Genomic DNA, 14,678 nt, shown 5'->3' on the forward strand with positions numbered 1-14,678 from the left:
TCAGGCCTTGGGCCTTCAATTTTTGGATGTTTAGCAGTAGCTAAATACATGCTTAATGCAAATGTCAACATTGATCTTTAAATTTAAGGGGTTATGAAACCCTCTTGAGTACTGTGAATGCCTGCTCCTGACCCATCCTGTGTCTTTCAGGAACTACTTGCCCCACTGACACTTCTGCCCATGGGCCTTTAATTTTTGGAAGTTTAGCAGTAGCTAATACACGCTTAATGCAAATTTCAACATTGATCTTTAAATGTAAGGGGTTATGAAACCCTCTTGGGTACTGTGAATGCCTGCTCCTGACTCCTCCTGTGTCTTTCAGGAACTACTTGCCTCACTGACACTTTTGGCCTTGGGCCTTTAATTTTTGGAAGTTTAGCAGTAGCTAATACATGCTTAATGCAAATTTCAACAATAATCTTCAAATTCTCGGCACTCTGCCAGGGCCCTCTCTTACCCCGCCGGGGACGATCCGAGGACCTCACTAAACCATCCAATCGGAAGTAGAGACATGCGGTGTGTACAAAGGGCAGGGACTTAATGAACCCGAGCTTATGACCCGCACTTAGTTGTGATTCTTCTTTCCTGGCAAATAATTGCAATCCCTGATCCCTATCGCGAACGGGGTTCAGTGGGTTACCCGCACCTGTCAGGGAAAGATAGACACACGCTGGTCCGTTCAGTGTAGCGCGCGTGCAGCCCCGGACATCTGAGGGCATAACACACCTGTTATTGCTCGATCTCGCGATTGATCGTGCAATGTAAGGGGTTATTAATGCCTCTTGGGTACTGCTGATGCCTACTCCTGACTGCTCCTGTGTCTTTCAGGAACTACTTGACTTCATGATGCTTCTGGGCTTGGGCCTTTAATTTTAGGATTTTTGAAATACATACATACATGCTTAATTTAAATTTCAACATTTATGGTGCAATATATGGGGTTATTAAACACTCTTGTTTTTTTTTTCAAATTTTCTGATAATTATCACTGTAATAAACTTGAATTTTCCAGAATAATAACCATTACACTATTGCACGCTTGTTGCGTGTGATTTTTTAAGTAAAATTTTCCCAAAAAATACGGAGGGATGAACTCTGCTTCTTTATTTCATAAAAAATTATTTTATAGAAGAATGTCTTTTGGTGGTCCACCATCCTGCATTATAGAGTCTTCTGGACTCTTGGATATGTGCTTGTTCTTAAACAAAGGTACAAATACCAAAAATGGCCGGTCAGGGCTATGGAGACGTTACGGCCACATGAGCCCCATGGGTGCTTGTGAGATTAGTTCCTTTGTACCCACACGGCGGGGTCCGGGACACAAATTTTGATTTAAATTTCAAATAAAAAATATCACACATTTCATTGGTCTCCTCATGCTGCAGCCAACTCCAGGCTGCGTCATTCTGGTAATATATAGAGAGCACTCGCTGTCCTAAATTTTCGTAAAGATTTTTCTTCAAAAATGTTTGTCTTTTTTTATTAGGGATTGTGAAGCTTTGGTGCGTACTCATGCATCAGCCAACTCCAGCCTGTGTCATTCAGGCAATATATGGTTTACTGATGGCGCTGCTGGGTTTGGGTCTGGGAATTTCAAATTTTCTCATAGGTAGCACCCGCTATCCAAAAGTCTTCTTCATAAATTTCTACAATTGTTGTGTTTTTTGGGGTGGGGTTGTGAAGCCCTAGTGTGTACTCATGCATCAGCCAACTTCAGGCTGTGTCATTCGGGCAATATATAGGTAGCACCCGCTGTCCTAAATATTCTTAAATTTTTTTTAAAAAATTGTTGTTTTTTCTTTGGGATTCTGAAGCCCTGGTGTGTACTCAATGCTGCTTCCTGCTACACTCTGTCAGCCCGTTGGTCCTGTGACAGTGTGCTACTCCGCCTCCACATCCTCCACTGTGTCTTAAGCCTCCACTGCCCGGAAAAGTCTCAGTGGCCCTTCAGCATACTATGTGTGCAGGTCATGGCGGTGTCACGCTATTCTTCACATGGTTTGCCTTGGCGAGAAGTCTTGGAAACAATGGCCTGTCAGGGCAATGGAGACGTTGCGCCTACATCTCACGGCCACATGATCCCTGTGGGGGCTTGTTGGATTTGGTCCTTCATACCCACACACTGGGGTCCGGGACACGCAAAGGTTGTTTTAAATTTCAAATCAAAAAATGATGGCGCTGCTGGGCCTGGGACTGGGAATTTCAAATTTTCTCATAGGTAGCACCCGCTATCCAAAATCTTTTTCAAAAATTTATAAAATTTTTGTGTTTTTTGGGGGGGATTGTGAAGCCCTGCTGTGTACTCGTGTATCAGCCAACTCCAGGCTGTGTCATTCAGGCAATATATGGGTTACTGATGCCGCTGTGGGGCCTGGGTCTGGGAATTTCAAATTTTCTCATAGGTAGCACCCGCTATCCAAAATCTTTTTCAAAAATGTCTAAAATTGTTGTGTTTTTTGGGGGGGATTGTGAAGCCCTGCTGTGTACTCGTGCATCAGCCAACTCCAGGCTGTGTTATTCAGGCAATATATAGTTTACTGATGCCTCTGTGGGGCCTAGGTCTGGGAATTTCAAATTTTCTCATAGGTAGCACCCACTATCCAAAATCTTTTTCAAAAATTTCTAAAATTGTGTTGTTTTTTGGGGGGAATTGTGAAGCCCTGCTGTGTACTCGTGCATCAGCCAACTCCAGTCTGTGTCATTGAGGCAATATATGGTTTACTGATGCCTCTGTGGGGCCTGGGTCTGGGAATTTAAAATGTTCTCATAGGTAGCACCCGCTATCCAAAATTTTCAGTTTAAATTTCTTAATTCATCTTTTAATCTTAGGGATTGTGAAGGCCTAGTGCCTACTCATGCTGCTGGCAACTCCGGGCTGTGCCATTCATCCACCATATAGTCTCCTCATGCTGCCAACACCTCCACGCTGTGCCATTCAGACACTATATGGTCTCATCATGCTGCCAACACCTCCATGCTGTGTCATTCAGCAACTATAAGGTGTCCTCATGCTTCAGCCTCATCCAAGCTGTGTCATTCACCCACTATATGGTGTCCTTATGCTGCCAACACCTCCACGCTGTGCCATTCAGCCGCTATATGGTCTCCTCATGCTGTCAACACCTCCACGCTATGTCATTCAGTCACTATATGTTCTCCTGACACTGATGCCACCACCAGGCTCTGTCATTGTGCTGCTGTGCAGCAGTGATTCTAAAAGCGATGCCGGTAATCTGCATGTTATTCTGAATAACAGTATTATTTCACTACCCCAGCACACTCCATATGCGTTTTAGAACACAGCAAAGTGTTCTATACCCCTATAGAGGCTGTATGTAGGCTAGAAATAGCCTTTTTAATATAGATTCGCGCAAAAAAATTCGGATCGAAGTGAACTTTTTGGGAAAATTCGGTGAATCGGCCGAATCGAATTTTTGAAAAGTTCGCTCATCTCTAACGATAATAGTTAGCGAATCCCAGAAAGCGTTGAATCGCACGTAGGCCCGAGGGACGAGGCCAATCCAATACTGCAGACAACTTATCTGGATCCATCTGCAGGCCCTGATGGGAGACAATGTAGCCAAGAAACGGAAGACTAGATTTCTCGAACAGACATTTCTCCAGTTTGGCGTAGAGATGATTTTTCCGTAGTCGCTGAAGAACCAGACGAACATGAGTACGATGCTCCTCTAAGTGGGAAGAGAAGATCAGGATGTCATCTAGGTATACGACAACACAGGTGTAGAGAAGATCACGGAAGATATTGTTGACAAACTCCTGGAATGCGGCTGGAGCATTGCAGAGACCAAAAGGCATTACAAGATACTCAAAATGTCCCTCACGAGTATTGAAGGCCGTATGCCATTCATCTCCCTTGCGGATATGAATGAGGTTATACGCACCGCGTAAGTCCAACTTGGAGAAGACCTTGGCACCACGTAGGCGGTCAAAAAGTTCTGAGATAAGAGGTAGAGGGTAACGGTTTTTGACCGTGATTTTGTTAAGTCCCCTGTAGTCAATGCATGGACGGAGTGAGCCATCCTTCTTCCCTACAAAGAAGAAACCTGCTCCAGCAAGAGAAGAGGACTTACGGATAAAACTCTTTTGGAGATTCTCCTGGATATACTCAGCCATGGCTTTGGTCTCGGGAACTGAAAGAGGGTATATCCTCCCACGAGGAGGAGTGGTACCAGGCAGAAGATCTATAGGGCAGTCATAAGGACGATGTGGAGGCAGAGATTCAGCCTTTTTCTTGCTGAAGACGTCTGGGAAATCTTGGTACGGTGGCGGCAGGCCAGGTAAAGGTGAAAGACGAGAAACAACTTTACGCAGAACAGGTTGGAGGCAAAAATTTGGACAGGATTGTCCCCAGCAAATTATTTCTCCAGTTCTCCAATCCAGTTGCGGGGAATGGCGTTGCAGCCAAGAAAGACCAAGAAGAATCTCAGAAGTACAGTGTGGCAGAACATAGAATTCAATTTTTTCTTTATGCGATACTCCCACTTGCATGACGAGAGATTCAGTACAGAAGTGAACCTTAAGGTCCAGATTTTGTCCATTAACAGAGGAGTTGAACAAGGGCTTGGCAAGCCGAGAAAGGGGAAGATGATACTTGTGGACTAAAGCCACATCAATAAAGTCACCTGCTGATCCGGAATCCAAAAAAGCTGTAGCACTGAAGGAAGACTTGGCTGAAGCGAAGACTTGTACAGGAATAGTTAAGCGTGGAGAGGTAGTAAGGAGAGGTAGTATTTACACCCAGGGACGCCTCTTCCACATACCCTAGGTGTGGGCGAACTGTACAGTCCTTGAGAAAGTGCTCAGGGCTAGCACAGTACAAACACAAATTCTCATTGCGTCATCGTGACCTCTCCTGTTGCGTAAGACGAGAACGATCTCCTTGTATAACCTCTTCGGCAAGAGGCGCAAGAGACAGAAGAGGTGGACGTTGGAACACAGGTGTCAGGCGGTCAGATTCCCTCTTAAAGAGCAATTCCTCCTGTCTTTCGGCAAAACGCACATCAATGCGTGTGGCCAAGTGGATAAGTTCAGTCAAAGAAGATGGAGGATCTCGTGCGGCAAGGGCATCTTTAATCCAGCTTGACAGTCCTTTTTTGAATGTGGCACACAAGGCCTCTTCATTCCAGGCAAGTTCAGAGGCTAGAATGCGGAATTGAACCGCGTAGTCACCAACGGTAGAATTCCCTTGACAGAGGTTCAGCAACGCCGTCTCAGCTGAAGAGGCATGTGTGGGTTCCTCAAGGACACTGCGAAATTCAGCCATGAATGCCGACAAATTGGAGGATACTGGATCACCATGGTCCCAAAGGGGTGTAGCCCAAGCCAGGGCTTTTCCGGAAAGTAGACTAATGACAAAGGCCACCTTACTACGTTCCGTCGGAAACAGTTCAGACATGAGCTCCAAATGCATGGAGCACTGTGTAATAAAGCCTCTGTATGACTTGGAATCCCCATCATACTTGGAAGGCAAAGGCAGGTGCAGCTGGGAGCCAGGAGACACTGCAGGAGCTGGAGGTGGGAGTGGGCCAGATTGTGGTACCTGCTGCTGTTGCAAGGCCAAAAGCTGTTGCATCATGGCTGCAAGTTGAGAAAATTGCTGCGCCTGTCGGACCAACTGCTGTGACTGACGTATATCACAATGGAGGAAAGATCCGCAATTTCAGGCCGGGGTACCTCAGCGGGATCCATGGCCGGATCTTACTGTAACACTCACGTTTCTGAAGACAGGAACTCCGGTGTATGTGGATCCGCTGGACCTGTGTGGCAGATGACTCGGACCGTACCAGGGAGCGGAGTCTAAGGTGCCGCTGGTCTTCACCAGAGCCCACCGCAAAGCAGGATGGGCTTGCAGGTGCAGGCGACACCCAGGTCGCTACCCCTGGCACGGCTCGACCACACAGGCAGCTGAAGAGATGCGAGGCACAGGAGGGATGAGGCAACTCGTAGTCTGGATAGCAATAGGTCAGGGCAGGCAGCACAGTAGCATAGTCAGGACGTGCCAGGAGTTCGGTAGGCAGGCGGCAGAGGAGCAAGGTCAAGTCACAAGAGCAGGAGATCTGGTACACGGCAAGGCAATACAATGGAACGCTTTCTCTAGGGCACAAGTCAACAAAGATCCGGCAGAGAACTGAGGAGGGTGGAGGAATTTATAAACAAGCCACAGGTGGTTACACTAATGAGCGTACTGGCCCTTTAAATCTTAAAGCTTAAGGGACGGGGACACGTGCGCCACAGCAGAGGGGTGGAGGCAGAGGCAGGAGAAACACCCGGAGAATGATGGACTGGGGCTCGCATGCGGGCGCGTCGGCAGCAGAAGGTAAGGGGACCATGCGCTCATGGCCAGCGTGTGAGGCCGGAGCGCATAGTATAGCAGTGTGTTATTGTGTCTGTTAGTTTCAGCAGAAGTACCGGCTACTTATTACAATTACAGCAGAGTCTTACATTTACTAGCAATACCAATTGTATCATGTACACTACTAAGTCAGTCTCATTCATTGACGCTGGTTACAGTTCATATCACGTGCATACACTACTATGCTGTTATACGGGCATTCGTTCCTGCAGCTGATAGGTCACTCAAGTTATTTTAAAGGGTAGCTCCCACCATCCTATATTTTTTTTTTGCTAGCCCGTTCCCCCCCGCTACGGCACTAGCCCGTTCCCTCCTCCCCCACCCCCCACCCCGCATACCCCGTTCCCTTATTACACTTGCAGTTACTGCAGAGTCCGGCAGCGGCCGTGCAGGGACAGCGACGGCAATGAGGCGGCGGCGGCGATGTGCGGGAGGACTGGACTCCCAGCCAGTGGCCGGGGAGCCAATGCGCTCGCTCCCGCCTGTCTGATTGACAGGCAGGGAGCAAGTGCAGCCTAACTGAAAAAGGACTGATTGCCACTCCAAAATCAGTCCTTTTTCAGTGGCCGGTTTTTAAATGTAAATTAAACCTTTTTAATGAAAAAAAAATAATAATAAAAGTATAATAGAGATATGTTGTAGTACATAAGTACTACAACATATTAAAAAATAAAGTTGGTGACAGTGCCCATTTAAAAGTTGTACCCCATTTATTCACTAAGTCAGTGTTACAGTCACATATTAGCACTTGTATCTTGATATCTTATATTCAGATTCTACCTTTTAATCCTTTGTCCAAGGGCATGCACTATGTTATTTTTGCAGACATCTTTTCTGCAAAATAGCATCATGACACATAAGCGGTTGTTTTCCAAACATACCTGCCACGTTTGGAGGGGGCTGCACTGCGCAGGTGTTGTTACTGATGTGGTGACTGGGTGAGGCAATGGTGTTACAGGGTCTGGTGGTATTAACCCTTGATTTGTCGTGACGCCAGGGTGTGTTTGTTTTCTGAATGAGGCCCTGCTGACAACCGGCCCCAAAAACGGCAGGAAATAAATAGAATGTCCACAGCAGGATTTATGAGATAACTGGAACTTTTACTTAAACTTCTTATAGAAAAGTCTTTACAGTTATGCAGTTTCTCTTGAAGTAACCGGGATGCAGGATACCTCACAGGCTTTGCTGGGACTTGTAGTATTGAGATTTATGCAGACCACTGTGCTACTAATTATATGCTTTGAGTTGAATAGTAGTCACTAGAAATTGTAGATAGAGCTTGATAACTCACGTTTTTGTAGTGGCTGCAGGTTCCTTAGGCTTTGGCATAGATGAGATGAATTTAGTATATATGCTGATTGTGCTATGCTGAAATCCAGGAACTAAGAGAGCGAATTTACAGACTACAGCCCCTTATATACTTGGGGGGCTGGACTAATCCCATTGGTTGTCAATCCTGGAGGTCCTGTACCCAAGGAACTCTGGGTACATCACATGACATTATCTCATGACCCAGGAAGGTCCTAAACATTTATACCATCTCCATGTACATACTGAACAATAGGTTCAATACATTTATAATGCATTATATGAGGGAGTAATTGATAAGCAAGGGGAACAGCCCTGCAGGAGAGCCCTGGGGAATGGAGTGAATCTAACTGAGGGGACTTAGGACAGGAACAGGTCCTGAACCGGGACACCACACTGACACGTCTTCACAGCTACACCATCACGACACATAGGTGGTTGTATACCCTTCATACCTGCCACGTCTGCAGGGGGATACACTGCGTAGTTGTGGTTACTGACTCATCTTCAGAGCAACATCATCATGATACATAGGTGGTTGTATACCCGTTAGACCTGCCACGTCTGCAGGAGGATGCACTGCGTAGTTGTTACTGACACGTCTTCAGAGCAACAACCTCACGACACATAGGTGGTCATATACCCTTCATACCTGCCACGTCTGCAGGGGGATACACTGCGTAGTTGTTCTTACTGACATGTCTTCAGAGCAACAACATCATGACACATAGGTCGATGTGTCCCCATTATACCTGCCACGTCTGCAGGGGGATGCACTGAACAGTTTGTTGTTACTGACATGTCTTCAGAGCAACAACATCATGACACATAGGTGGTTGTATACCCTTCATACCTGCCACGTCTGCAGGGGCACACACTGCGTAGTTATTGTTACTGACATGCTTTCAGAGCAATAACTTCATGACACACAGGTAGTTGCAAAAATAACGATGGTTATGCAAGACCTGTCACGTCTACAGGCACGATGGCTATGCAAAGACCTGGCACATTTATAGGCACGATGGTACGCAAGACCTGTCTAGTCTACAGGCACGATGGTTCACGTAAAGAACTGTCACGTCTGCATGCGTGATGGCGATGAAGGGATCTGTCACTCGCAGCGGGACACCACTCCTGAGACTAGTTTTGAGTCTGAAGCTTGGCAGTATAAGGTATGGATTAGTCTTTAGGTAAGGTGCTTATTTAAGTGTAGTTTGATTGACAGGCGATATGGCGCCACAAGGTTATTATCACCAAGGTCTGTCATGTAGTTCTTGTTGTGTGTTATTTTCCTAACAGTTTATTTTTGCCGCTTAATAGCAGGGACTGGATAGTTTCATATTATGCCTGGCAGGTATCTTTTGGTTTCCCTCTTGCCATGATGGGTAAACTTGGAGAAAAAAGGCTTGCGATGGCGCTGCTCGATTAGGCAAAATTCACAGGAGACCAGATGTAAAGGGTATCAAGGTTTATTGACACAAATTACAAAAGGACAAGACATTTTACATAGTACAAGATGCGTTTCTAGAGCAAAATCTCCCTTTGTCAATTACGAAAATGGCTGTCTGGTGCAGTGAGGTCAGGGGTAGGGTTATGTACAGTTGAATTTGGTGCCAGAGTTGAGGTTGTGTTGAGTGGGGAACCACTAGGGTTAATATAGATCTTTTACAGAATATTTGATACTGGATCACACATTTAGTGTAAATCCAGGAGTAGACGTATATCCAGAGAAAGTGTGTGAAAATAAAAACACATAGAGTAAAATATACTCAAAGGGGTCCTCGGCTTCTAATGTAATGGAGAAGTGAGAACGAGGCTTTGTTTTCTTCGGATTGGAGCGAGGGTCCAGGTTTGCGTGTCAGGAGAAGCCCGCCTTTCATTCATGTGGAAAGCGACCAATAGGATTACAGGGCTGATGTGACGTATGAGTCTCTAAGGTACGGTGTATGCCCGCTTGTTCTATTCAAAAGTTCAGTGGCCAATCAGAATAAATGGCTGGAGTGACATCATCTAGTGCAATGTGCACTGTATGCCTTGGGTAACAGCGACCAATCAAAGGACTTGCTGGATGGACGTACGGCCAATCAGAGGATGTTCTGTGGCATAGTAGAAGAGATGCCCATGGCAGCTGGTATTTTTGAATAAGGATTTTTGGTGGTCGTTGATAGGTCAGAAGTCCATCAGTCTGTAATTAATCCGGAGCGGACTTTGCTTGTAATGGTAATCTATAGGGAAAAAGAGGCAAAATAGGCGCGTATGTGATAGGAGAATGCTGGGTTCATAATAGGCCAATCTGGGTGTTAGAATTGCTCCGTACTATTTCTGGTCACAGTGGCTTAGTAGAATGTAGTTAACGTATACTGAATGGTTAGGAAGTGATGTGGTGCTAACCAATTAGGTAGGCGCCTACTTGAATGGCTGTGCAGTTATGTAGTGTTTTCCATACATTCATTTAACCCTTGAGGGGTCAGTGTTTTTAACTTGAAAATCCAGACATTTTCTCTCCTGCACAGTTGTGTGTAGCGGCAATGTACTGTTATCGGAATCTGTTCAATGGGGGTCACTGTAAATTCAGAGAAGTTGTGGTTGTGCATGATGGAGGCATGTCTTGATACACTGTGCAGCTGGTACCCAGTTTTCACATTGAACCGGTGTTTGTTCAGTCTTGCACTTGGGTGGTGGTTGTGTGGTACGTCCTATGTATTGGAGACCACAGGAACACTTGAGGAGGTAAGATGATATAAGATGATTTGCAGGTGAGTAGGTTCTTTATTTGATATGTCTCTCCTGTTATTTTGGAAGTTTATGTTTTACAGCGTTTTTTATGTTGGAACAGCATTTACAAGTGGAGCTGCCACATTTGTATGAGCCCACTAGATCTTTGTTAAGAAAGGTCTCTTTTTTGGGATTTTTTTGTTTCCTCGGGGCAAGGATGTTCTTTAGAGATTTATTTTTTCTGAAGGTAATTTGGGGTTGTTGAGGTATATGATCTTTGAGAAAAGGGTCCAGCAGTAGGATTTTCCAATATTTTTTTAGCATTTTCTTGATGGTTTTGTGGTCTGTGGAATAGGTTGTGAGAAAATTGTATTTGTAATGTTGGCTGGTAAATTCCAGTTCGTTTCATGCTTTGGTTTTAGGTTGAAGACATGTTTTTTGGTCTAGTTTGCTGGCTTTTATTTTGCTGTTTTTGATGAGCGATTATGGGTGACCTTTTGCTGTAAATCTTGCGTCTAGTATCCGGCTTTGAGTTTGGAAGTCTTTTGTGGATGTACAGTTGCGGCAGATGCATTTATATTGTCCATACGGGACATTCTGAATCCATTTTTGAAAGTAACAGCTTGAGTAGTCCAAAAAACTATTTCCATCTACTGTTTAAAAAAAAGTTTTGCTGTTGATTTTATTGTGCTCGTCGTGTGAGACTATCACGTCCAGAAATTCTGAATGGTTGGTATAGTGATGGTGGGTTAAATGCACATTCCAGGTGTTGGTATTTAGGGATGTGATGAATTCTGTGAGATCTGTGGTGTTGCTGTCCCAGATGATGAATATGTCATCAACATATCTCTGGTATGAGATGCAGTGGTGAAACAGTGGGTTATGGTACAGTATTTCTTCTTCAAATGCACCCATGAAGAGATTGGCGAAACTGGGTGCGAGTTTCGTGCCCATCGCTGTCCCACAGTGCTGTCTGTACAGTTGTCCATTAAACTGGAAGTAATTGTGGTGCAGTATAAATTGAATGGCCTCCAGGAGAAATTGTTGCTGGGGTCCAGGCATTTGTCCCTCTTTTTTTGGAAGTGTGAGACGCCGCGATACCTAGATCGTGTTGTATTATGGTATAAAGGGATGTGATATGCATGGTGAGGAAGGAGTAATGTTCTTTCCATTCCATGTCGGATATGGATAATATAAAATCACTTGTATCACGGGTGTATGATGGAAGGTTGTGTACATATTTTTGTAGGTGGAGATCGATATATTGTGAAAGATTTGAGGTCAGTGGGTTGATGCCGGAGATGATAGGGCGGCCAGGAGGTTTTATAGAAAAATTGTGAATTTTGGGTTGGTAGTAGAATAGAGGTATGTCAGGTGTTCTTATATGGCTGAAGCTGTGTTCTTGTTTACTTAGGACGCCTTCCGCAAGACCCTTGTCCAGGAGGTGGGTTAATTCTTTTTCATACAGTAGGGTAGGATTATTTTTCAGATTGATGTAAAAATTCCTGTCAGATAGTAGATGGTTGGATTCCAGAATGCAGTCGTCGCGATCCAGGATTACTATCCCTCCTCCTTTGTCTGCTGATTTGATGATTATATTCGTGTCCTCGGCTAGATTTTTTATAGCTGTATGCTGTGTTTTGTTGAGATTATTTTTTAGAGGGATGTTTTTTGGTTTATTATTTCTAGAGGTGAGTTTCTCAAAATCTGCGGCTACTCCTGCCATGAATGTGTCTATGAAGTTTCCCCGGTATTGAGTGGGGTAGAATATCGATCTTGGTTTTAAGCTGGTACTTACTGGTGTTGGTTAAAGTAGTACGGTGTAATCCTGTTTCTTGACCTCGCCGTCTTGGTCTTTTTTTAGAAGATATTTTGGGAAGGTTAAAATACCTTTTTAAAGTGAGCTTTCGGAAAAGGTCGAAATCATTTGATTTGTTTGACGGGCAGAACGAGAGTCCTTTGGCTAATACACTGATTTCAATCGGGTTTAACACTCTTTATGACAAGATAAATATTTTTATGGTGTCCAGTGGAACAAGCGGGCATATGCTGTGCCTTAGAGACTCATATGTCACCTCAGCCCTGTAATCCTATTGGTCGCTTCCCACATGAATGAAAGGCGGGCTTCTCCTGACACGCAAACCTGGACCACCGCTCCAATCCGAAGAAAACCAAGCCTTGTTCTAACTTCTCCATTACATTAGAAGCCGAGGATCCCTTTCAGTATATTTTACTCTATGTGTTTTTATTTTCACACACTTTCTCTGGATATATGTCTACTCTCGGATTTACACTAAATGTGTGATCCAGTATCAAATATTCTGTAAAAGATCTATATTAACCCTAGCAATGCCCACTCAACACGACCACCCATATGAACTTTGACCTCAACTCTGGTGCCAAATTCAACTGTACATAACCCTACCCCTGACCAATAAACCTTGATACCCTTTACATCTGGACTCCTGTGAATTTGGCCTAATCGAGCAGCGCCATCGCAAGCCTTTTTTCTCCAAGTTTACCCCGACTGCATTTGCCAACCCCCTCGAGGACACTGGCCATTTTAGCGGGCTGCAGCTCCAGATCACACATCTGTACCCCAACACGGAGGGGTTATATGCATGAACCCAAGGTTCACCCAAGGTGAGCACATTTCTACCCTAGTACCTAGGGACCCACGAGTCTCACGGAATTACACAAGGCGCTGTCCTCTTTTTTTCCTGTCTTTAGCCCTCTAGCCATGCTGTCACAGGCAAGTATGTTAAATAGGCATAGATCAGCTAGTATGTCAGCTTCATCTTGTTTCAGTGCCGGCTTGTTTATTACAGAGTGGGCATGACTACCACAGCTCTTCTGTACCAGGCATCAATTACTTGGCCAGCTAGTTCGCAGATTCTTTATTTTGGTCTCAAGTTAGAGTCTAAAATTGGGTTTCGTGTTTGGGTTGTGGTATTGGTTCATGATTATAAATTCTGTTACTTTTGCTACTAGGTAAATTTTTTTGCCCACTAAAGGCGTGCCCTCCATCGCGGTTATGGGCACAAATCTCACCGCTTTGTTAAGTTTAATGTCTTCCATACATGTAGGCATGTATCGTTGTAATCACGAGCACGAGTGTGAAGCCACGAGCACAAGGATTGAGCCTGTATTTGTGTTCCGCTGCAGTGCTATGAATGACAAATATTCTTTCAGCAGCACATCGTGCCGGCCAGATGCGCTGCTGTAGAATACTTTTCATTCATAGTGCTGCCGGGGGCTTATGATAGCTCTGCGGGGGGACGTATATATGCGTTGCGTGGGGGGGGGGGACATATATATAAATGCGCTGCAGGGGGGAACATATATAATTGCGCTGCGGGGGGAACATATATAAATGCACTGCGGAGGGCAAGATATATAGAGGCAGTGTGGGGGCCCAGACATATACCCCCCCCCCCCCCCCCCCCAGTGATTCTATATATCTTTCCCCACAGCGCTACAATTTGAAAGACCCGCCGGGAGCCCTCAATGGCTACTCAGTACCAGCCATTTGGGGCTCCCGGCGGGGGAATTTAAAAATGAAAGTAAATACACCGTACATTGCAGGGGAATGGAGCATGCCGCCCCGCTCACCTGTTTAATAAGAGTCTGTCAGAAGTGAGACCCAGTGCAATCATTCCCTCAGCCCCTGTAATACAACCCCATCATGGAACACAGTCTGTTCAAAGATGGGGGTAGTAGTACAAACACTAATGTTGCCTCCCCAGCCACCGGCAGACTCCCACAGCTGGTGAATTACTACTCCCATCATAGAAACAAGTCTGTTCCATGATAGGAGTAGTAGCAGTCCCTCAGGAGTCTGCTGATGTCACCTCTTCTGAGCATAAACCAGGTGCAAACGGATGACATAGAGGCTCATCCGTTTGCCATAGACTTCAATGTTAACAATAACGGACGTTAATTTACCCGTTTCTTGTGACGGAAGAAAAATTTGCACATGTCCCATTATTTCTCCTGTCACAACTAACGTCTGTTATTCATGACAGGTCATAACGGATAATCAAAAAATCCCATAGACTTGAATGGGATTTTGTAATGGACATTTAACATCCGTTTTTAAAGCTTCTCTAACGGACGTTTATAATGGATCTTTTAACGGAGCAACTTTATAGAAAGGGGCCTTAACTCCTTAACGACGAAGGACGCATATTTATGTCCTCCGCCGGCTTCCCGCGATATGCCGCAGGGTCACGCGGTGACCCCGCTTCATATCGGGTCGGTCCCGGCGGCCATCAACGGCCGG

This window comes from Hyla sarda, chromosome 2 (assembly GCF_029499605.1).
Source record: "Hyla sarda isolate aHylSar1 chromosome 2, aHylSar1.hap1, whole genome shotgun sequence".
NCBI classification, from domain to species: domain Eukaryota; kingdom Metazoa; phylum Chordata; class Amphibia; order Anura; family Hylidae; genus Hyla; species Hyla sarda.